Source organism: Pectinophora gossypiella, chromosome 10, assembly GCF_024362695.1.
Source record: "Pectinophora gossypiella chromosome 10, ilPecGoss1.1, whole genome shotgun sequence".
NCBI classification, from domain to species: Eukaryota; Metazoa; Arthropoda; class Insecta; order Lepidoptera; family Gelechiidae; genus Pectinophora; species Pectinophora gossypiella.
The window spans coordinates 3,399,040-3,414,094 of record NC_065413.1 but is presented as its reverse complement, the minus strand read 5'-3'; the positions used below and the strand labels follow the sequence as shown (position 1 = coordinate 3,414,094).

At 38.4% G+C, this 15,055-nt stretch overlaps 1 protein-coding gene across 12 annotated transcripts in view; it reads left to right on the top strand.

Annotated features, from left to right (window-relative positions):
- The window catches only part of LOC126370189 (ankyrin repeat and KH domain-containing protein 1), a 70,472-nt gene that overhangs the window by 7,272 nt on the left and 48,145 nt on the right, over positions 1–15,055 (top strand). The window lies entirely within an intron of this gene.

Genomic DNA, 15,055 nt, shown 5'->3' with positions numbered 1-15,055 from the left:
GCTAGGTTTACCTCACTCCCCCTCTAAAATAGTTTAGACTTGAATCGTATGGTGTCAGACATCACACACACACAGATGCGCGTGTACGATTATGTCAATATATAGTGTCTGTGTAAAACGAGGTTGTTTGTATGAAGTGTCCGGGGTGTAACATTGTTTCATACGCGCCGGTTCACAGTAGATCGTACTAAACCTTTTGTAAGGACATCCCCAATTTGGTCAGTGACGTACAGTCATGAGCAATATCATGTACCTACTTTCGAACCCTGTCGCACTATCATATTTGACATCTAATGAGACTTACGGTTTAATTTGTCAAAAAGTGAATGTGACATGGTTTCAAAGTGTATACAAACATATTAGTACTCGTAAGCGTACGTAGGTTTTCCTCTGCCAATCCTATCGCCTTAAAAACTTAGAAGAAATTTTAAGTTTAGTAGCTCAGTTGCATAGTATGTTCGATGAGGGAAACTTAAGCCTCGTCTACAACTGTACACCGTTTAGTACTGTCATTTAAAGCTTTTATAATCTATGACCTAAATCCGTCAAAACAAATAACGTAGCAACTTCGGTCGTTTAATTTGTTATATGGCGTTTTTGTGGGTGTGTATTTTAGCACGTACATTTTGTGTACAGTCATGAGCAATATAATGTACCCACTTTAGGACTCTGTCGCACTAACATATTTGACATTTAATGAGACTTACAGTTCAATTTGTCAAAAAAGTTAATGTGACATGGTACCAAAGTGTATACAAATTAATGCTCGTGACCGTATATGCGTCCGTCTATGCAACCTTTGACTTTGCTTTGTTAGAGAAAGTAGCCTGCTTTTGTACTGAGCTCAGGCATTTAGAGAATATAAACAAAGGCATTACCTATTTATACAAACATACATACACAAACTCACGCCCGTTATCCCTAATGGTGCAGGCAGAGCCAGAAATAATCGGAAGACAACTTTCAACCACTTGATACGAAGTCCTATGATGGATATGATGAACCTATGGTGCAAAAGGATCAGCCTATCGCCCATAACAATTGTCCATCATGTCAGGTCGGATTTTACGACATGCTCGACAATCATACTATGTACTGTTATACTATTTCTATCCGCCCTATATGGAGTTGGTCTAACAGAAAGATCGGTGAGGTGTGGGTAATCAGTTCATCTTATGATGGATGTACATCTGACTACCGCAATTGGGATAGTCGTGAACTCAATTCAAGTTCCTAACTCCATACATACATCCATACATGGTATAAGAAGACCAGGTATACTCAATCCTATAACAAGATGACGTAAGTGTTGCTACTGTGTTACCATTAAATTGGTATCTCCAACATTCCAAGGACGTAAATTTTATTATTGAAAATGAATTACAGAGTAATGTACTTAATTACTAATATTTGTCACATAAATGAAAATCATTAATACTGTGAGTATTTTTTTTACTAAAAGTTCATAATTTCCTTGCAAAGTAAATATAAAAACATTGGTCGTGGGTAATTTATTTTTACCAAATGGCAACGCAGGGTGGGATGACATCAGCTGGGCTAACCTTGAAATGCTAGCTGTCAGTTTTGAGCATACCTGGTTTTCTTATACCATGAATACATAGGTATGTATGTAAGGAGTTCGGAACTTCGTTTTGTTGCGAATTGATATACTTTTGATTGTGAAGTATGCTTTTTCTTCCATCAATCCTCAGTGGAGTAGCGCGGTGGAGTGGCTATTCCCACTCCGATTGACCAGGTCTGTGCCCAGCAGTGGAACGTACACAGGCTGTACAAGCTGTGTTTATATTGATTAGTCCACTATTTAACCCATAAAACGGTTAGCAACTCGAAAAATTTTCATTAAAAATGTTGCTTTAATCGAAATTATTCACATTATTGATTAAAAACTATGCATATTCCTTATCATATTATACACAAACAACGAGGGCAAAAACTAGAAGCTCAAATGTAGGCGGCAGCACTGTTGTGTGTTTCTAAACTTTGACAGTTCTCCATACTGTCCAGCTAAAATTCGTGATAAATTGCTATAAAATGTGGAGCAACGTGGTCTCCCGTCTGAAGGATGAGTTACAAAAACGAAAAGCCATCAGTTGAAAAAGGCAGTTTTGATTGGAAATAAGTTTTTCTAAGTTTTCCGGTGAAAGCCTTTTTCTGATTTGCTTTTTTTTGCATGCTGCTCCACTGTAAACTAGAATACTGGAACTAGGAACCGGGGGTCTAAAAAGGCCACATTGAAGCAATTAATTGTTTTTTGATGAATTTAAACCCCAACCCCCCAGTGCATTCAACAAGAGAGGGTAGGAAGCACACTTGAGTATTAGTACACCAGCATACAGCACACCACAGCTGCCTATCCATCATAATACCGCGAGTATGATTTACAATCGATGGAAACTTTAAAAACCCTCCGCATATTGCATAAATACACACTCTCACGGCTCGCATACCATTGTAGTGCACGGGAAAGTGGACTCTATGCGGTGCGCAGTCGGGTGAGGTTGGGTGGCGTCGGAGCGTGCGACGTCATTTCTAAGCAGACGGCGCAGGCGCACGCGACAAGCGTACAGCGTTGTAGCGGCACTGATTCATTGTGTTGGTACTGTGGCAACTACACGTAACACAACGTACGTCCATCGTAAAATGAACTCAGTACTCACACTTCAAGGAGCAACTAATACTTAAATTATATATTTTCAACATGGCATAATCATAATCCTCTGTTAGACAGAGTTACACTTAGATTGGTAGCGTGCGAATCTATAGAATTACCGTTAGATCTTGGGTGTTACGGGGTACGTAATAAGGTTCTTTTTTACTTTCGTTTTCTTAAGTTTTTTTTTTAATATGCAAGCATTTGACCGTTATGTCACCTGATGATAAAGTGACCATGGATATGACATATTTACCTTAAAAGTGCCAATGTATGTAGTATATTACAATTCAGTCACTGGCCCTGATTCCTGCAGACATATCCTATTTTTATTTTAAGTTATACCTGTGATTATTGACAACTGTTAATTTTAAAAGCTATTAATAACCCGGGCGAATAAAGTAGGCATCTCGCTCATATACAACCCGTTTGACGTGTGCTATCAACTTAATTCTGACGGGTTATTGGCCAATATAAAATTTTGGAAAGGTTTTTTAAAATTTCTGCCTAAAATTGACGTATGTTCCATAAATTTTATGCCCTGCCTGCCTACCGGTCGATTACCCGTCCCTTGGCCACGAGCCGCCAAAGGCCTACCTTACATGGCTCATGTAACTATTACTAACTTACATCAGTAAATAGTAACCGGGACAACGGCTTAACGTGCCTTCCGAAGCACGGATCATCTTACTTTCAGACAATCAGGTGATGAGCCTGTAATGTCCCAACCAAACTAGGGATAAGAAAGTAATTTTTGTGATATGTCCCCACCGGGATTCGAATTCGCAACTACTGGACCACAGAGGTCGTTTAATTTCGATTGAAAAAGCTATAATAAGCGACAAAACAAAAAGTTCCATATTCAGTTTAGGGTTGTTACGTAAGCAATCTAACTCGCTAACGCTTAGTTATTATACCAGTGGCGTGGCCCACAGCGCTTGATACTTGATAAGCGCCGGGCACCTCTAACTCGCGACTGCCGCGTCTCAGCTCGGCTCCAGTGCTGCCAACTTACACCATTTTTTCCTCACTATCTTCCGATCCGACAGACACTTCTTTACCAAATGAGTAAAATGAAACGTCAAAGCACTCACGTTTTAATGTTAATTTCCATAAGTTATCGTTTTAAAATCAGGCCATTATATTGCAATGCATAACAATTGTACTTTACAGCTTTTGCAACGTTATTAAACAGTCGTTTCAAGCGGGCTGTTAAAACGGTAGTATAGTTAATTAGGTCCTAAATTGTAGTTTAAGATGGCAACACTGGCCAGATGTTCCGGCCCGCGAGTGCGTCCCGGTCGCACGGTAAACAAAGCAAAATGACCGTCCATTTTATGGCCCCCTGGTAATTTTACTACCTGTGTCTACGCATGCGAAAGTGATACTCGAATGCTTGATTGATGTGTTGTAATTGATGTATTGTTTCTTTTCTTTCACTTTTAATAGTTTCACTTGCGTCACAGTCCGGACAGTTCATACAAAAATCTTACCGTGTACCGCTATAGCCTGTTCGAGCGAGCGAGACAGTTCGCGCGCGCTTTGTTACTCCTTACAAGCTTACAGCTATTTAGATTAAAGTGAGATCCAAACGTGTAAGTGAGGTAAATCTAAGTCGACACCGATGCGAATTGGCTACTTGACAGTTGTAACAATAGAACCAATATGAAATATATCGGATATGGTAGTTTATCATTTGGTATTTTTATTAAGAAAATTTTTAAATATTTTATTTTTACAAAATAAGAATGCGATTTTTATCTGTGTATTACAAGACTCGAAACACTGGCGGCCATGCTTATGCTTCGTGTGACGTCACATTTCACAAAATAAGCAGAAACTGTCTGTCAGGTTTCTAGTTACGCTGTTTGACAGTTTCTTTGTTTATTGAAATGTGACGTCACGTGACTTCTTCAACAAAATAAAATATTTCCTCTTAAAATATTTTAGTCGTTTGTAATTTTTAAAATACTTATCCGAAAAGTGTCCGTTCTATACGCAGTTTTATTCCTTGGTCTATGCTTGCGTCTCAACTATGAGACGGTTCCCATATAATAGTATAAACTGCTGTTTAGTCTGTTAGCATGCTTGTTATTAGCATATGCCGCAAGTTATGTACAACCTTTATTCGAAGCTAAAGTTCGCACAGTCTGGTAATGCTATGCAATTGTCGGTAATCTAACTTTTACATCTCAAAATCGATTTAATTGGTAGCCACATCTACCAGCCGATCCACAAATAGCAATACATCTACCGAATGATGAACCATTTTCTAGGCATGTTTTTCTTATAAGTTTCCATCAAGTCTATTGCGGTGTCTATTATGTTAATGATGAAAAGTGTGGCCAAGTGCGTTAGCTGGCAAGCTTTCATTGTCACCCAATGATTCACGTTCACTGGTGATTCAAAACCAGGTCCAAACAACCGCAGACCTTGACCTTTGACTGCATTCACTTCCGTTTATGTAATAAACAAATCGATATCTGCACTTATCAACAATGTAATAACTGTTATATTAGACACGGCACTTAGTGTAGCGAGAGTGCTGTCATCTTAAGTCAAATGTATATATTCAGTTAGTAAAATAATTACTTTCAATCATCATTTTTTTATATTGGTTCCCAGGCGGTTAGTCTCAGTGACTAGTGGCCCGCCCTTACATCGCTCAGCTTAGAATAGAATAGAAATTGTTTATTATAAAATGACGCCATACACAAAGACAATAACATCACTTAAAAATGTTCACAAAACAATTACAAAAAACATAGAGGATGTTCATTAGAATGATCGTAAGGTGGTGGTGAATGTCCCGAGATAAAAGAGCCTCACTCAGCACAAGTCGCGGCGTGAACCACGACGCTGGTGTTATGTGGACCCTGCTGGGTGAGGAACGAACGTCGACACCGTCGAGTTCGACTTACTTTACCTACGAAATGCAGCAACAATTTGGCAGAATATTATATTTACGGCCGTTTTCAATTTTATCTATCTATCCATAGTTTTCGTTTTCTAAAGTAACTTTTTAATAGTTGGTGATCGAAAATCATGGATAAATATAAATTAGATTATTGAAAATGGCCGTTAAGTTACAAGTAAAATTACCTATAAAATATAAATTATTATTTTAATCTCGGGATTGAAAAATATTTATTTATAATCTAGATCTCATAACATTTTTATTTTTAATCTAATCCTAAAATTAGATACATTCAGCCTACAACAATACGTGAAATCACAACCGTTATCTTTGACAATATTTGAACTGATAAGTCCAGATATATAAAAAAGTATGTATGTAGTAGTAGTTTGTGATCCCTAGTTTGGTTAGGACATTACAGGCTTCTTCTTATCTTTTCTACACACATACATGAACACATTTATGCTGTTATCCTTAATGGGGTGGGCAGAGTCACAAGTGATCAAAGACATCTTGCAATAATTGTTGACATGATATCCTACTTAGGACTACTTAGTCCTAAGTTGTATAAAAAAGTGTGGCGACTGTACTGGCTCTGCCTGCCCCTACAGGGATACGGGCATGACTATAAGTATATATAAAAAAAGTATATTTAAAAATAGAACATTACAGTCATGTCCTTTAGTACTTGGCTAGTTTAAAAACAATTATGTATTTGATACTGTAAAATCGTAGTCTGTTTTATTATTGATGACGTTTAGGGCTGTCCCTAATAAGTTCGTCTAGTCAGCTAGAAATAAGCTTATTTTGACAGTTGAAACCGAGACTTGGGGCTTGGAAATAAGCGTTTTACTCAACTTTTATTTATCCCAACTCCCTAGTCTACTCATCTTAATTATCTATAAATTAAGGGTTCTAATCGCTGTTTAGCAAAAAGTATTTTTAGCTAAGATATATCGAAGTCTAGTGAAGCGATCTGTCGGTCAATAAATTATTAAATAAGTGGGTCAAATCTGACTCCCAGATGTTGTCTAAATCAGAAACTATTTGTCTAGAGCACCAGCTTATTATTATTTTCGTACTCTCAAAAATATATTTTGGCAAATCTTATTTAATTTGCTTCTGAGTATACCTAAGACTGCGTATTTACCTACATCAATCGACTGATCAAATAAACGACTACATAAAAATGTACGTAACGAAGTTCTTTATAATAACTGAATTCGTTTTAATGTCATCATCATCATCATCAGCCTATTAACGTCCCCACTGCTGGGGCACGGGCCTTCCCCATGGATGGACAGGGAGATCGGGCCATTAATGACTGCTAATGCAGCCGGGACCAACGGCTTAACGTGCCTTCCGAAGCACGGAGGAGGTCGAGATGAAAACTTTTTTGTGGTCACCCATCCTATGACCCGCCATTGCGAAAGTTGCTTAACTTCAACAATCGCAGACCGAGCGCGTTTACCGCTGCGCCACCGAGCTCCTCAAGTTTTAATGTATTGAATCAGATTTTGATTTAATTTGTAAAAGCTTTGGAAGTGAGTACAATAAATCGCCAATACGTTACTAGTAAAAGGTTTCATACCATAAGACTGCATTAGATCGATAATGTTGCCAACCTAAAGCACTTACGGCTTGGCAAAGAAATATAACAGTTTAATGAGAAACTTTCTAGGCTACGTTCCTCAAAAACAATATAGATGGCGCTGTACAGATTTTTTTTAACCTAATATCATGGATAAAAGACATGCAGTTTTTACGGTTGTTTTTGGGTATAAGTGATGACCCTTTTAATTACACCCAGGCACAAGTACATCTTCCACCCATGATTATTCTGATCAAAATAAAGAGAAGCAATATAGTTAGCAACATAATTCTATACATAATGTGATGTAAATGTCAAGCAACAATTATTTTTATATTATGCTTCTGCCATTACGTACCCAAGTAATGAGAAAATAGGTAATTATCACGTTGAAGCTGTATAACGCCATCTATATTATTTTTGGTGAATGTAGCATGGAAACTCCCTCATTACAACAAGAACTAGGTTTTTTCAACATCTATTTCCATTAGAGTTTTTTATTTGCCAGTAAAATTACTCTGTGTCAATATTTATAAAATTCAAATTCAAATGTATTTATTGCATTGCTACAGGTCAAGAAGGTCTTAAACAATATTACATACATCCACTGCAGCATACCAGTCTAGGTGTACAATTTTAATTTTAATATATTTAAATTACAATTTCAATTAGATATTAAAATAATGTGAGTAAATGTGAATATGATTAAAAATAATTTCATTAGTCTTCTATTACTTCTATAAGTACTTCTATACTTCTATAAGTCTTCTATTATACACACAACGTAACCTCGCGACTATATCCCAATTGGGGTAGTCAGGTACATCCATCCAGTTTTCTGTTAGAACAAGGTGGCTTCTATTATAAATGCGTATTCATTTCTAGTAACTACAAACATGCATTATAGGGTACTTTGTGTGTTTTATCTACGGTTTATTGGGAGAAAGCAAACCGATTTTGGAACAAGGAGACTCGTTATGTTTCCTGACATATTTATCGCCATCGCGCCCGCTTCCGCTAGTAGGTCCTCTTGCCCGCTTGTTCCAAAGCCGCACTGTGACTGTGTGACTTCGCGGCATCAGATTGCCACTGAGTTCAGTTGCTACTTTGATGCTTTCGCCTCCTATTACACGATGCAAGGCGGCTGCCGGATACATCTATATTAGCGGCCTCCGTGGTCCATTGGTTGAGCGTTGGAGTCGAATCCTGGTGGGGACATAATCACAAAAACACTTTGATGCCTAGTTTGCTTAAGACATTGCACTGAATTGTCCGAAAATACGATGTTCCCCGCTTCGGAAGGCACGTTGAGCAGTCGGTCCTGGTTTCTAATTACCTATGACGGCTAAATAGTAATGTTGGTCATTGATCTCACCCACACGAGAAAAGAGACTGTCTATATTTACTGACAATAAAATATTACTGATCAAAATATGCCTCTCTACGGATTTGTGTTCGATACTCCTCAATTAAGTTCTATGACGTGAATGATATTTTTTTCTTTTTATCTTTATAATGCATAAATGGAACGTTCATTTTATGTCACAAAATTAATTGAATAGTTTTTATACAATGCTTTTTGAATTTGAAATTGGAAAACATAATTTAAGAATGTGTGTGAGATATACAACTTCTCAAGAGAAATTAAAAACATGGTCTAATGCCACTCCATCCGTTACATTTTATATTATTAGCTGAATTACTGTCTTCCTTTCGCAACGTGTACTTATCGGTTTCCCGCGGTTTCTTTATATCCGCGTTTGTTAAAGTAATGTAAATAAATATATTATTATTTGTAAAGCGTTCTAGGTTTCTTTAGTTATTTTTGTCGGGCCAAATCCGAGACAAATGTACAAATCAGATACGTATAAATGCGTGACCTTTCTTCACTTAACTATTGCTTAGTATTACCCCAATTATTATAGGCCTCATCCGTAGTATTTGCGAAGCATTTTCGTCCTTGACTCTACAGTCCAATACGGGAGCAGTAAAGGCCTACCGCATACTCGACAAGAAAAGATGCGATGGTGGAATACGTGAATATACTGTGAGCACAGAGTTTTAATTAGGTTCAAAGATTGTTTATTCTTATTAAGACATAAAATAAGTCTTACATGAGAACAGATTTCAATAAAATAAATACTAATGTTCGCTCGTACAGAAAATACATAGTTAACTGCACTGCAACCGCTAGAGCATAATCCGTGGGACCGAAATATGCACAAAATGATCATATCTTAACGATATTTTGTGTTTTTGTTATTCTTATGTTGTATATGAGGCAACGATAGTATTATTAAACTTTCCACATCTACTCCTTTGGTATAGCAACCACAACTAGGGCTTGTGTTGTTAATGAACGTCGGCTAAATCGATGTAGCGGTCCAGCCTGAAATGTCTAGATACGGCCGCTTCACACGCTGACGTGAACAGGCGACACGCGGACTCGTAAAATTTAGTGCTTCTTCTCTCGTGTGAATTGTGAGGTGAATTACCAAACCAACCGGGACCAACGGCTTAACGACCCTTCCGAAGCACGGATCTTATCTTACTTTCGGACAATCAGGTGATCAGCCTGTAATGTCCTAATCAAACTAGGGATCACAAAGTGATTTTTGTGACATGCCCCTACCGGGATTCGAACCCGGAGCCTCCGGATCATGAGCCCAACGCTCAACCACTGGACCACGGAGGCCGTTATGAGAGTCTTCAGCCCCTATTACGCGATTCATCGACCGCAAATCACAAAGTAATTTAGTGCTGAGGGCATATCTCCCTTGTTTCTATGATCTGTGACTGTAAGCTATCATAGCTTTTTTCTTTATGTAAAGCTTATTTATATCGTAAGTAACGATACATTTCTTTTAAGTTTACGCTATTATTATCATAATTAAAACACATAATAACGGGTTCTTACCGCGTTTAATATTGGGAGTCTCATATCCTTGATTTAAACGCGGTAAAAACCCGTTATTATGTGTTTTAATTATAAGTAACGATGTCAATGCATATCGCTCCTCGTATAAATAACAAAGCAAAGCATACAGCAGTAACATTCAAATATTGCCGCGAACTTTAGAATCGTGCGAACATTCAAAGTCGGTTAAGCTAATCAATTAGGTGTTGTGTTGAATCACTCCATTGACTTTTGTATGCGAAACGAGAAACATTTTAAACTAGTTTTAATTAACGAAAACACCATTCGTTATGCTAACTGAAAGTTTCAGCGATTGTCATTTGAATGCTTTCGAGTTGATCCAGACAGAGCGATGTACTGAAGATGGATTAGGTCAAGTAGGGATCCGGTTTGCAGTGTAAAAGGTCCTTCATTCGAGACCCCGCGGAGTAACGTTTGTTGAAACTTTGCTGGTCCAATATCTGGGCGTATTGGAGATCGCACTCTTTCTTTTGTTATATTTTACATTCTAGATTCACCTCCCAGTTCATACACAATGTTGTGGAATCATTATGATCCGTACAAGTCCCCGCTGGGGTAAACAGAGCCTTAAGTACGGTCAATATAGGTGCATCTATTTTCTTAATGTCCCTCAGCAATTATCAACCATGTTCATCAACTATTCGATTTATTATGTATCACAATTTTAATTTAGAACCAAGCACTTTATAGTTCTCTGTTGTTGTTTTTGAGCCGTGGTAGCTCAGTTGCTAGAACGCTTGCCTCTCACTTTGAGGTCGCAGGTTCGAATCCAGCACAGCACAGTCGAATTTATTTTCGAATTGTGTCACTGGTGAGCGGTGAAGGAAAATTCGATTCCCGAGAAATGCATTTTCGGAGGTGGCAGACAGTCAGTCGCTTCTGTAAAAAACCTAGGGTTAGGTAAGCGGACCCTGTGAATATCGGGATAATGCGTGGGAGATGATGGCTTTATAGTTGTCTTGTTCAACAAAGGGGTGAAAATTATAACACCGCTCTTTGCGTCGCGTCGAATTTAAAAATAGAATATACATATAGCACTAGTAGGTTTGGTACTTTATTAGATAGGTTTTTCCTTTTTACCCCAGAACGCGCACAAAGCGCACATCCTGGAGAGTTCCATTCACAGAAGTACTATCATGCACATTAATGGTTCGATCCGTTTGGTCAGCGTTTACACGTTACAAATGGTTTGTACGTCACAGAAATCCGTAACTCGGCCGTACCACCCGCCCACTGGGTATAACCCTACCTCTTTGTGCCAACCGCCTTTATGAGATTTAAGTCTACGTTTTATCCTTTCTATTTTACTGCCGTTGCTTTACACTTTTATTAGAATGCTATATCTCGTACATCATACGAGTAGCGGTCAAAGGAAACACCTTCCCCTTGCTATGAATGAAAACACAAAAGACTTATAAAAAAACTGTCTCGTTTTCTTTACAAACCGGTTTGAACCACAACAAGCGTTCATATAGCTATAACTTGTTTTTTGAAGCGCAAATACTAATACATTAATTTATTTTTAAGTCCTTTTAAGTTCTATCGTAGATAAACGCTTTGGCCGATAGAACGCTTAGTCGCTTAAAAGAATCGATCGGCGAATTCCGAGAAATAGTCCATTGAATGCAGTGGTGGTCTGTTTTTTAAGTCTACTATACAATTAATTGATTTGTAACGATATTGCGTCCAAGACAACGGCAAGGTAAAAGTGATTTTGCCTATTATGTTCACTTGCTGTTTGAAGGTCTTCAATAAAACTAGGTTATGTAAACGTCTTTGTTGGAAACTGTAACTTGTAAGGACTAAAGTATAAGGACGACGCGAATATTCGATCTAGGAGTGTATTAAATTGTCGCGTTATAGTGAAAATCTGACAGAGAGGGACTCGAGGCCTTTGAAATGTGGTGTTGGAGGAGGAAGGAAAGAATAAGTTGGACAAAAAGAGTTACTAATGAGGAAGTTCTAGTAAGAGTAAGGGAAAAGAGGCAAATATTGAGAGTTATTGAGGACAGAAGAGGCAAGATGATTGGACACTTAATAAGACACGACGAATTTATTAAAAACATCATACAGGGAAAGAGAGGAAGGGGAAGACCAAGAAGCTTAGAGCTTACATGGAACAGATTAAAGAGAAGGCGAACGTCGTGTCTTATAAGGAAGTGAAGGAATTGGTTTTTGATAGACAAGAATTGAGAATGCTACACCGACAAGAGCATGGCTCTTAAATTGGTGATGAGTGAAACTCTCGTAGCACCTTTTTCGTTAACAAATTCTCGCAACAGAGTCGCTAGTTTCAATCCAGAGTTTTTACCTGGAATAAAAGTAACGTGTACGCTCCGACGTTTTGTTGGTAAATCACATCAGAATGCAATAAAAAAAATAGGGTGACGAATTATACTCGTACATATTTTGTTGTTCGTTCTTCTTCTATCGTGTGGGTTGTGAAGTGGATTACCAACCTCATCAACCCTGGTGTCAGGGTTACTATTGAGCCGCCAATGGCCCCTGACATGGCTCATGTAACGACTACAACATACTTACATCAGAAAGTAGTAACCGGGACGAACGGCTTAACGTTTGTTCGTTTAAAACTCGGAAAATAAAGACGCGCATTTCTATCGATGCGATTTCTGATTGTTTATAACAAAAAACTTAAATACTATCAAAAATTCATACCATAAATAAAAAGGCACATTTTTATACGACAAGGATTACACCTGACTACTTTCAATATCGCATAACCATTCCCACAGATGAGGTCGCAGATGTAGACACCATATTTTTTGACGTGACTTATTGTAGATTTGCCGCAGATGGCATTAACTACTTGGCCGGACAAATGGGGAGCGCTGAAGGCTCTCACCCGGTACAACGTTTAAGACAACAGGCCTGAGGGTGCCCAGTTGGTCAGCTCAGCTCAGGGCGTAGACTAGGAGGAAAAATTTGAAAGAATTGATCGACCCTAATGGGTCGATAGCGATAAGCGCTGATTGGGGGAAATCGTCGAGCTCGCCGGCGGGGTCGGTATCGGGGTCCTGAAGTGTTTGGTGTCGCGAGCTGATTGGTCGCCTCTATGGCTAGAGTAATCGGGTCGTCGGGATCGTGTATTACATCCTTGGGATGTAGACACCGCAGTCATAAAGTGGGAAGCAATAAAAGTTTCAATCGTTGAATACTCGATCGAGTAAGTATCGGAATTAAAACGTTATCCCCCATCTCTATGTCAATGTGCCCCAATCACCGTACAATAGGTTTTTATGACGTCACTAATTAAAGCTGAATAATTTAACGACGCGACCTGCGGGCGTAGGACTAGACTCAGTACAATACAATATATTTTTTTTTATAACAAATCTACTATTTATTGTACAAATTTGTACTAAATCATAATTCGTAGATTAAACAGTTATTGGAAGGGAAAATAACAGGGTACCTATCAGCTTATAATTAGCTATGTATATTATTTAATGATTAGCCCAATATAAATAATACAACTTTCTTAACATTATTAAAACACATAATAACGGGTTCTTACCGCGTCGAGGTAATCGAGGAGCTCGGTGGCGCAGCGGTAGACGCGCTCAGTCTGCGATTGTTGAAGTTCAGCAACTTTCGCAAAGGCCGGTCATAGGATGGGTGACCACAAAAAAGAAAGTTTTCATCTCGAGCTTATCCGTGCTTCGGAAGGCACGTTAAGCCCCGGCTATATCCCGGTATATCCCGGCTGTATTAGCAGTCGTTAATAACCATCAATCCGCACTGGGCCCGCGTGATGGTTTAATGCCCGATCTCCCTATCCATCCATAGGGAAGGCCCGTGCCCCAGCAGTGGGAACGTTAACGTTAGAGGAGTGGGTGTAGGGAGATGATGATGCATTGATGTGGCCTTTTAACACCCTAGCACGTTCATCCACTGCTGGCAGTAGGCCCCTATTACATGGGATTAAAAAAAATCCTTTTACAAAGTTATGTACAAAAATAATTAATAGATTATTCATAGTCTTACTTTTCTTTTTGTTTATTTTTTCATTAATTGTTTATTTTTGTTGTATTAGTTTTTTTATATTGTTTTTCTCGTCATACAGCGCATTGGGTTACACTGTAATGTTGTATGTACAGTCATGAGCAATATCATGTACCCACTTTAGGACTCTGTCGCACTAACATATTTGACATTTAGTGAGACTTACAGTTCAATTTGTCAAAAAAGTTAATGTGACATGGTACCAAAGTGTATACATATTAATGCTCGTGACCGTACCTTTATAAATAAATAAATACATAATAACATAGCTGGAGAAGTGTGTACACTAAACACCACTGTCTACCCCTTTGGGGATACAGGCGTGATGTTATGTTATGCTTGTTGGGCTCAAACTACAAGAGTCATCAAGGAGCAAATGTAATACTAGTAAAACTATAACGAAGTTAGTTCACTCTTAAGACCTCAAGGTGCATTGTATGTTCTCATAAAATATATTATTCCTTTTTACTTCGCAAAGCTTTCAGAGATTAGAAATGTTCATGGTTTATTTCCATGTTTATGTGTCTAGGTGTAACTCTTCTATGTGGGTTGTTGTTGGTTTTCATTATCAGTACACCAAGACACCGGGGTTGCTGTAACCACAGATAAACACAACAACAGTTTTATCACGAAATGCGAGATGTTGTATAGTAGGAAAAGCAGAAAGCTCGATGAGGTCTGGGTATTTAATTTAGTTCATCTTGCGATGAATGTACCTCTGACTACCCCAATCGGAATATAGTCGGGAGCTTATGTTGTTATATGTTATGCAAATTAGTAGAATTGATTTGTGACACGGATCTTCACGTAGGTTTCGTAGGTCTCTCTCGTATGTGATTGGTGCACCAAATCTAAGCTTACATTTGGGACAGGTCAAAAAACCACAACAATAAATCACCATCGTCCTAGGGGACG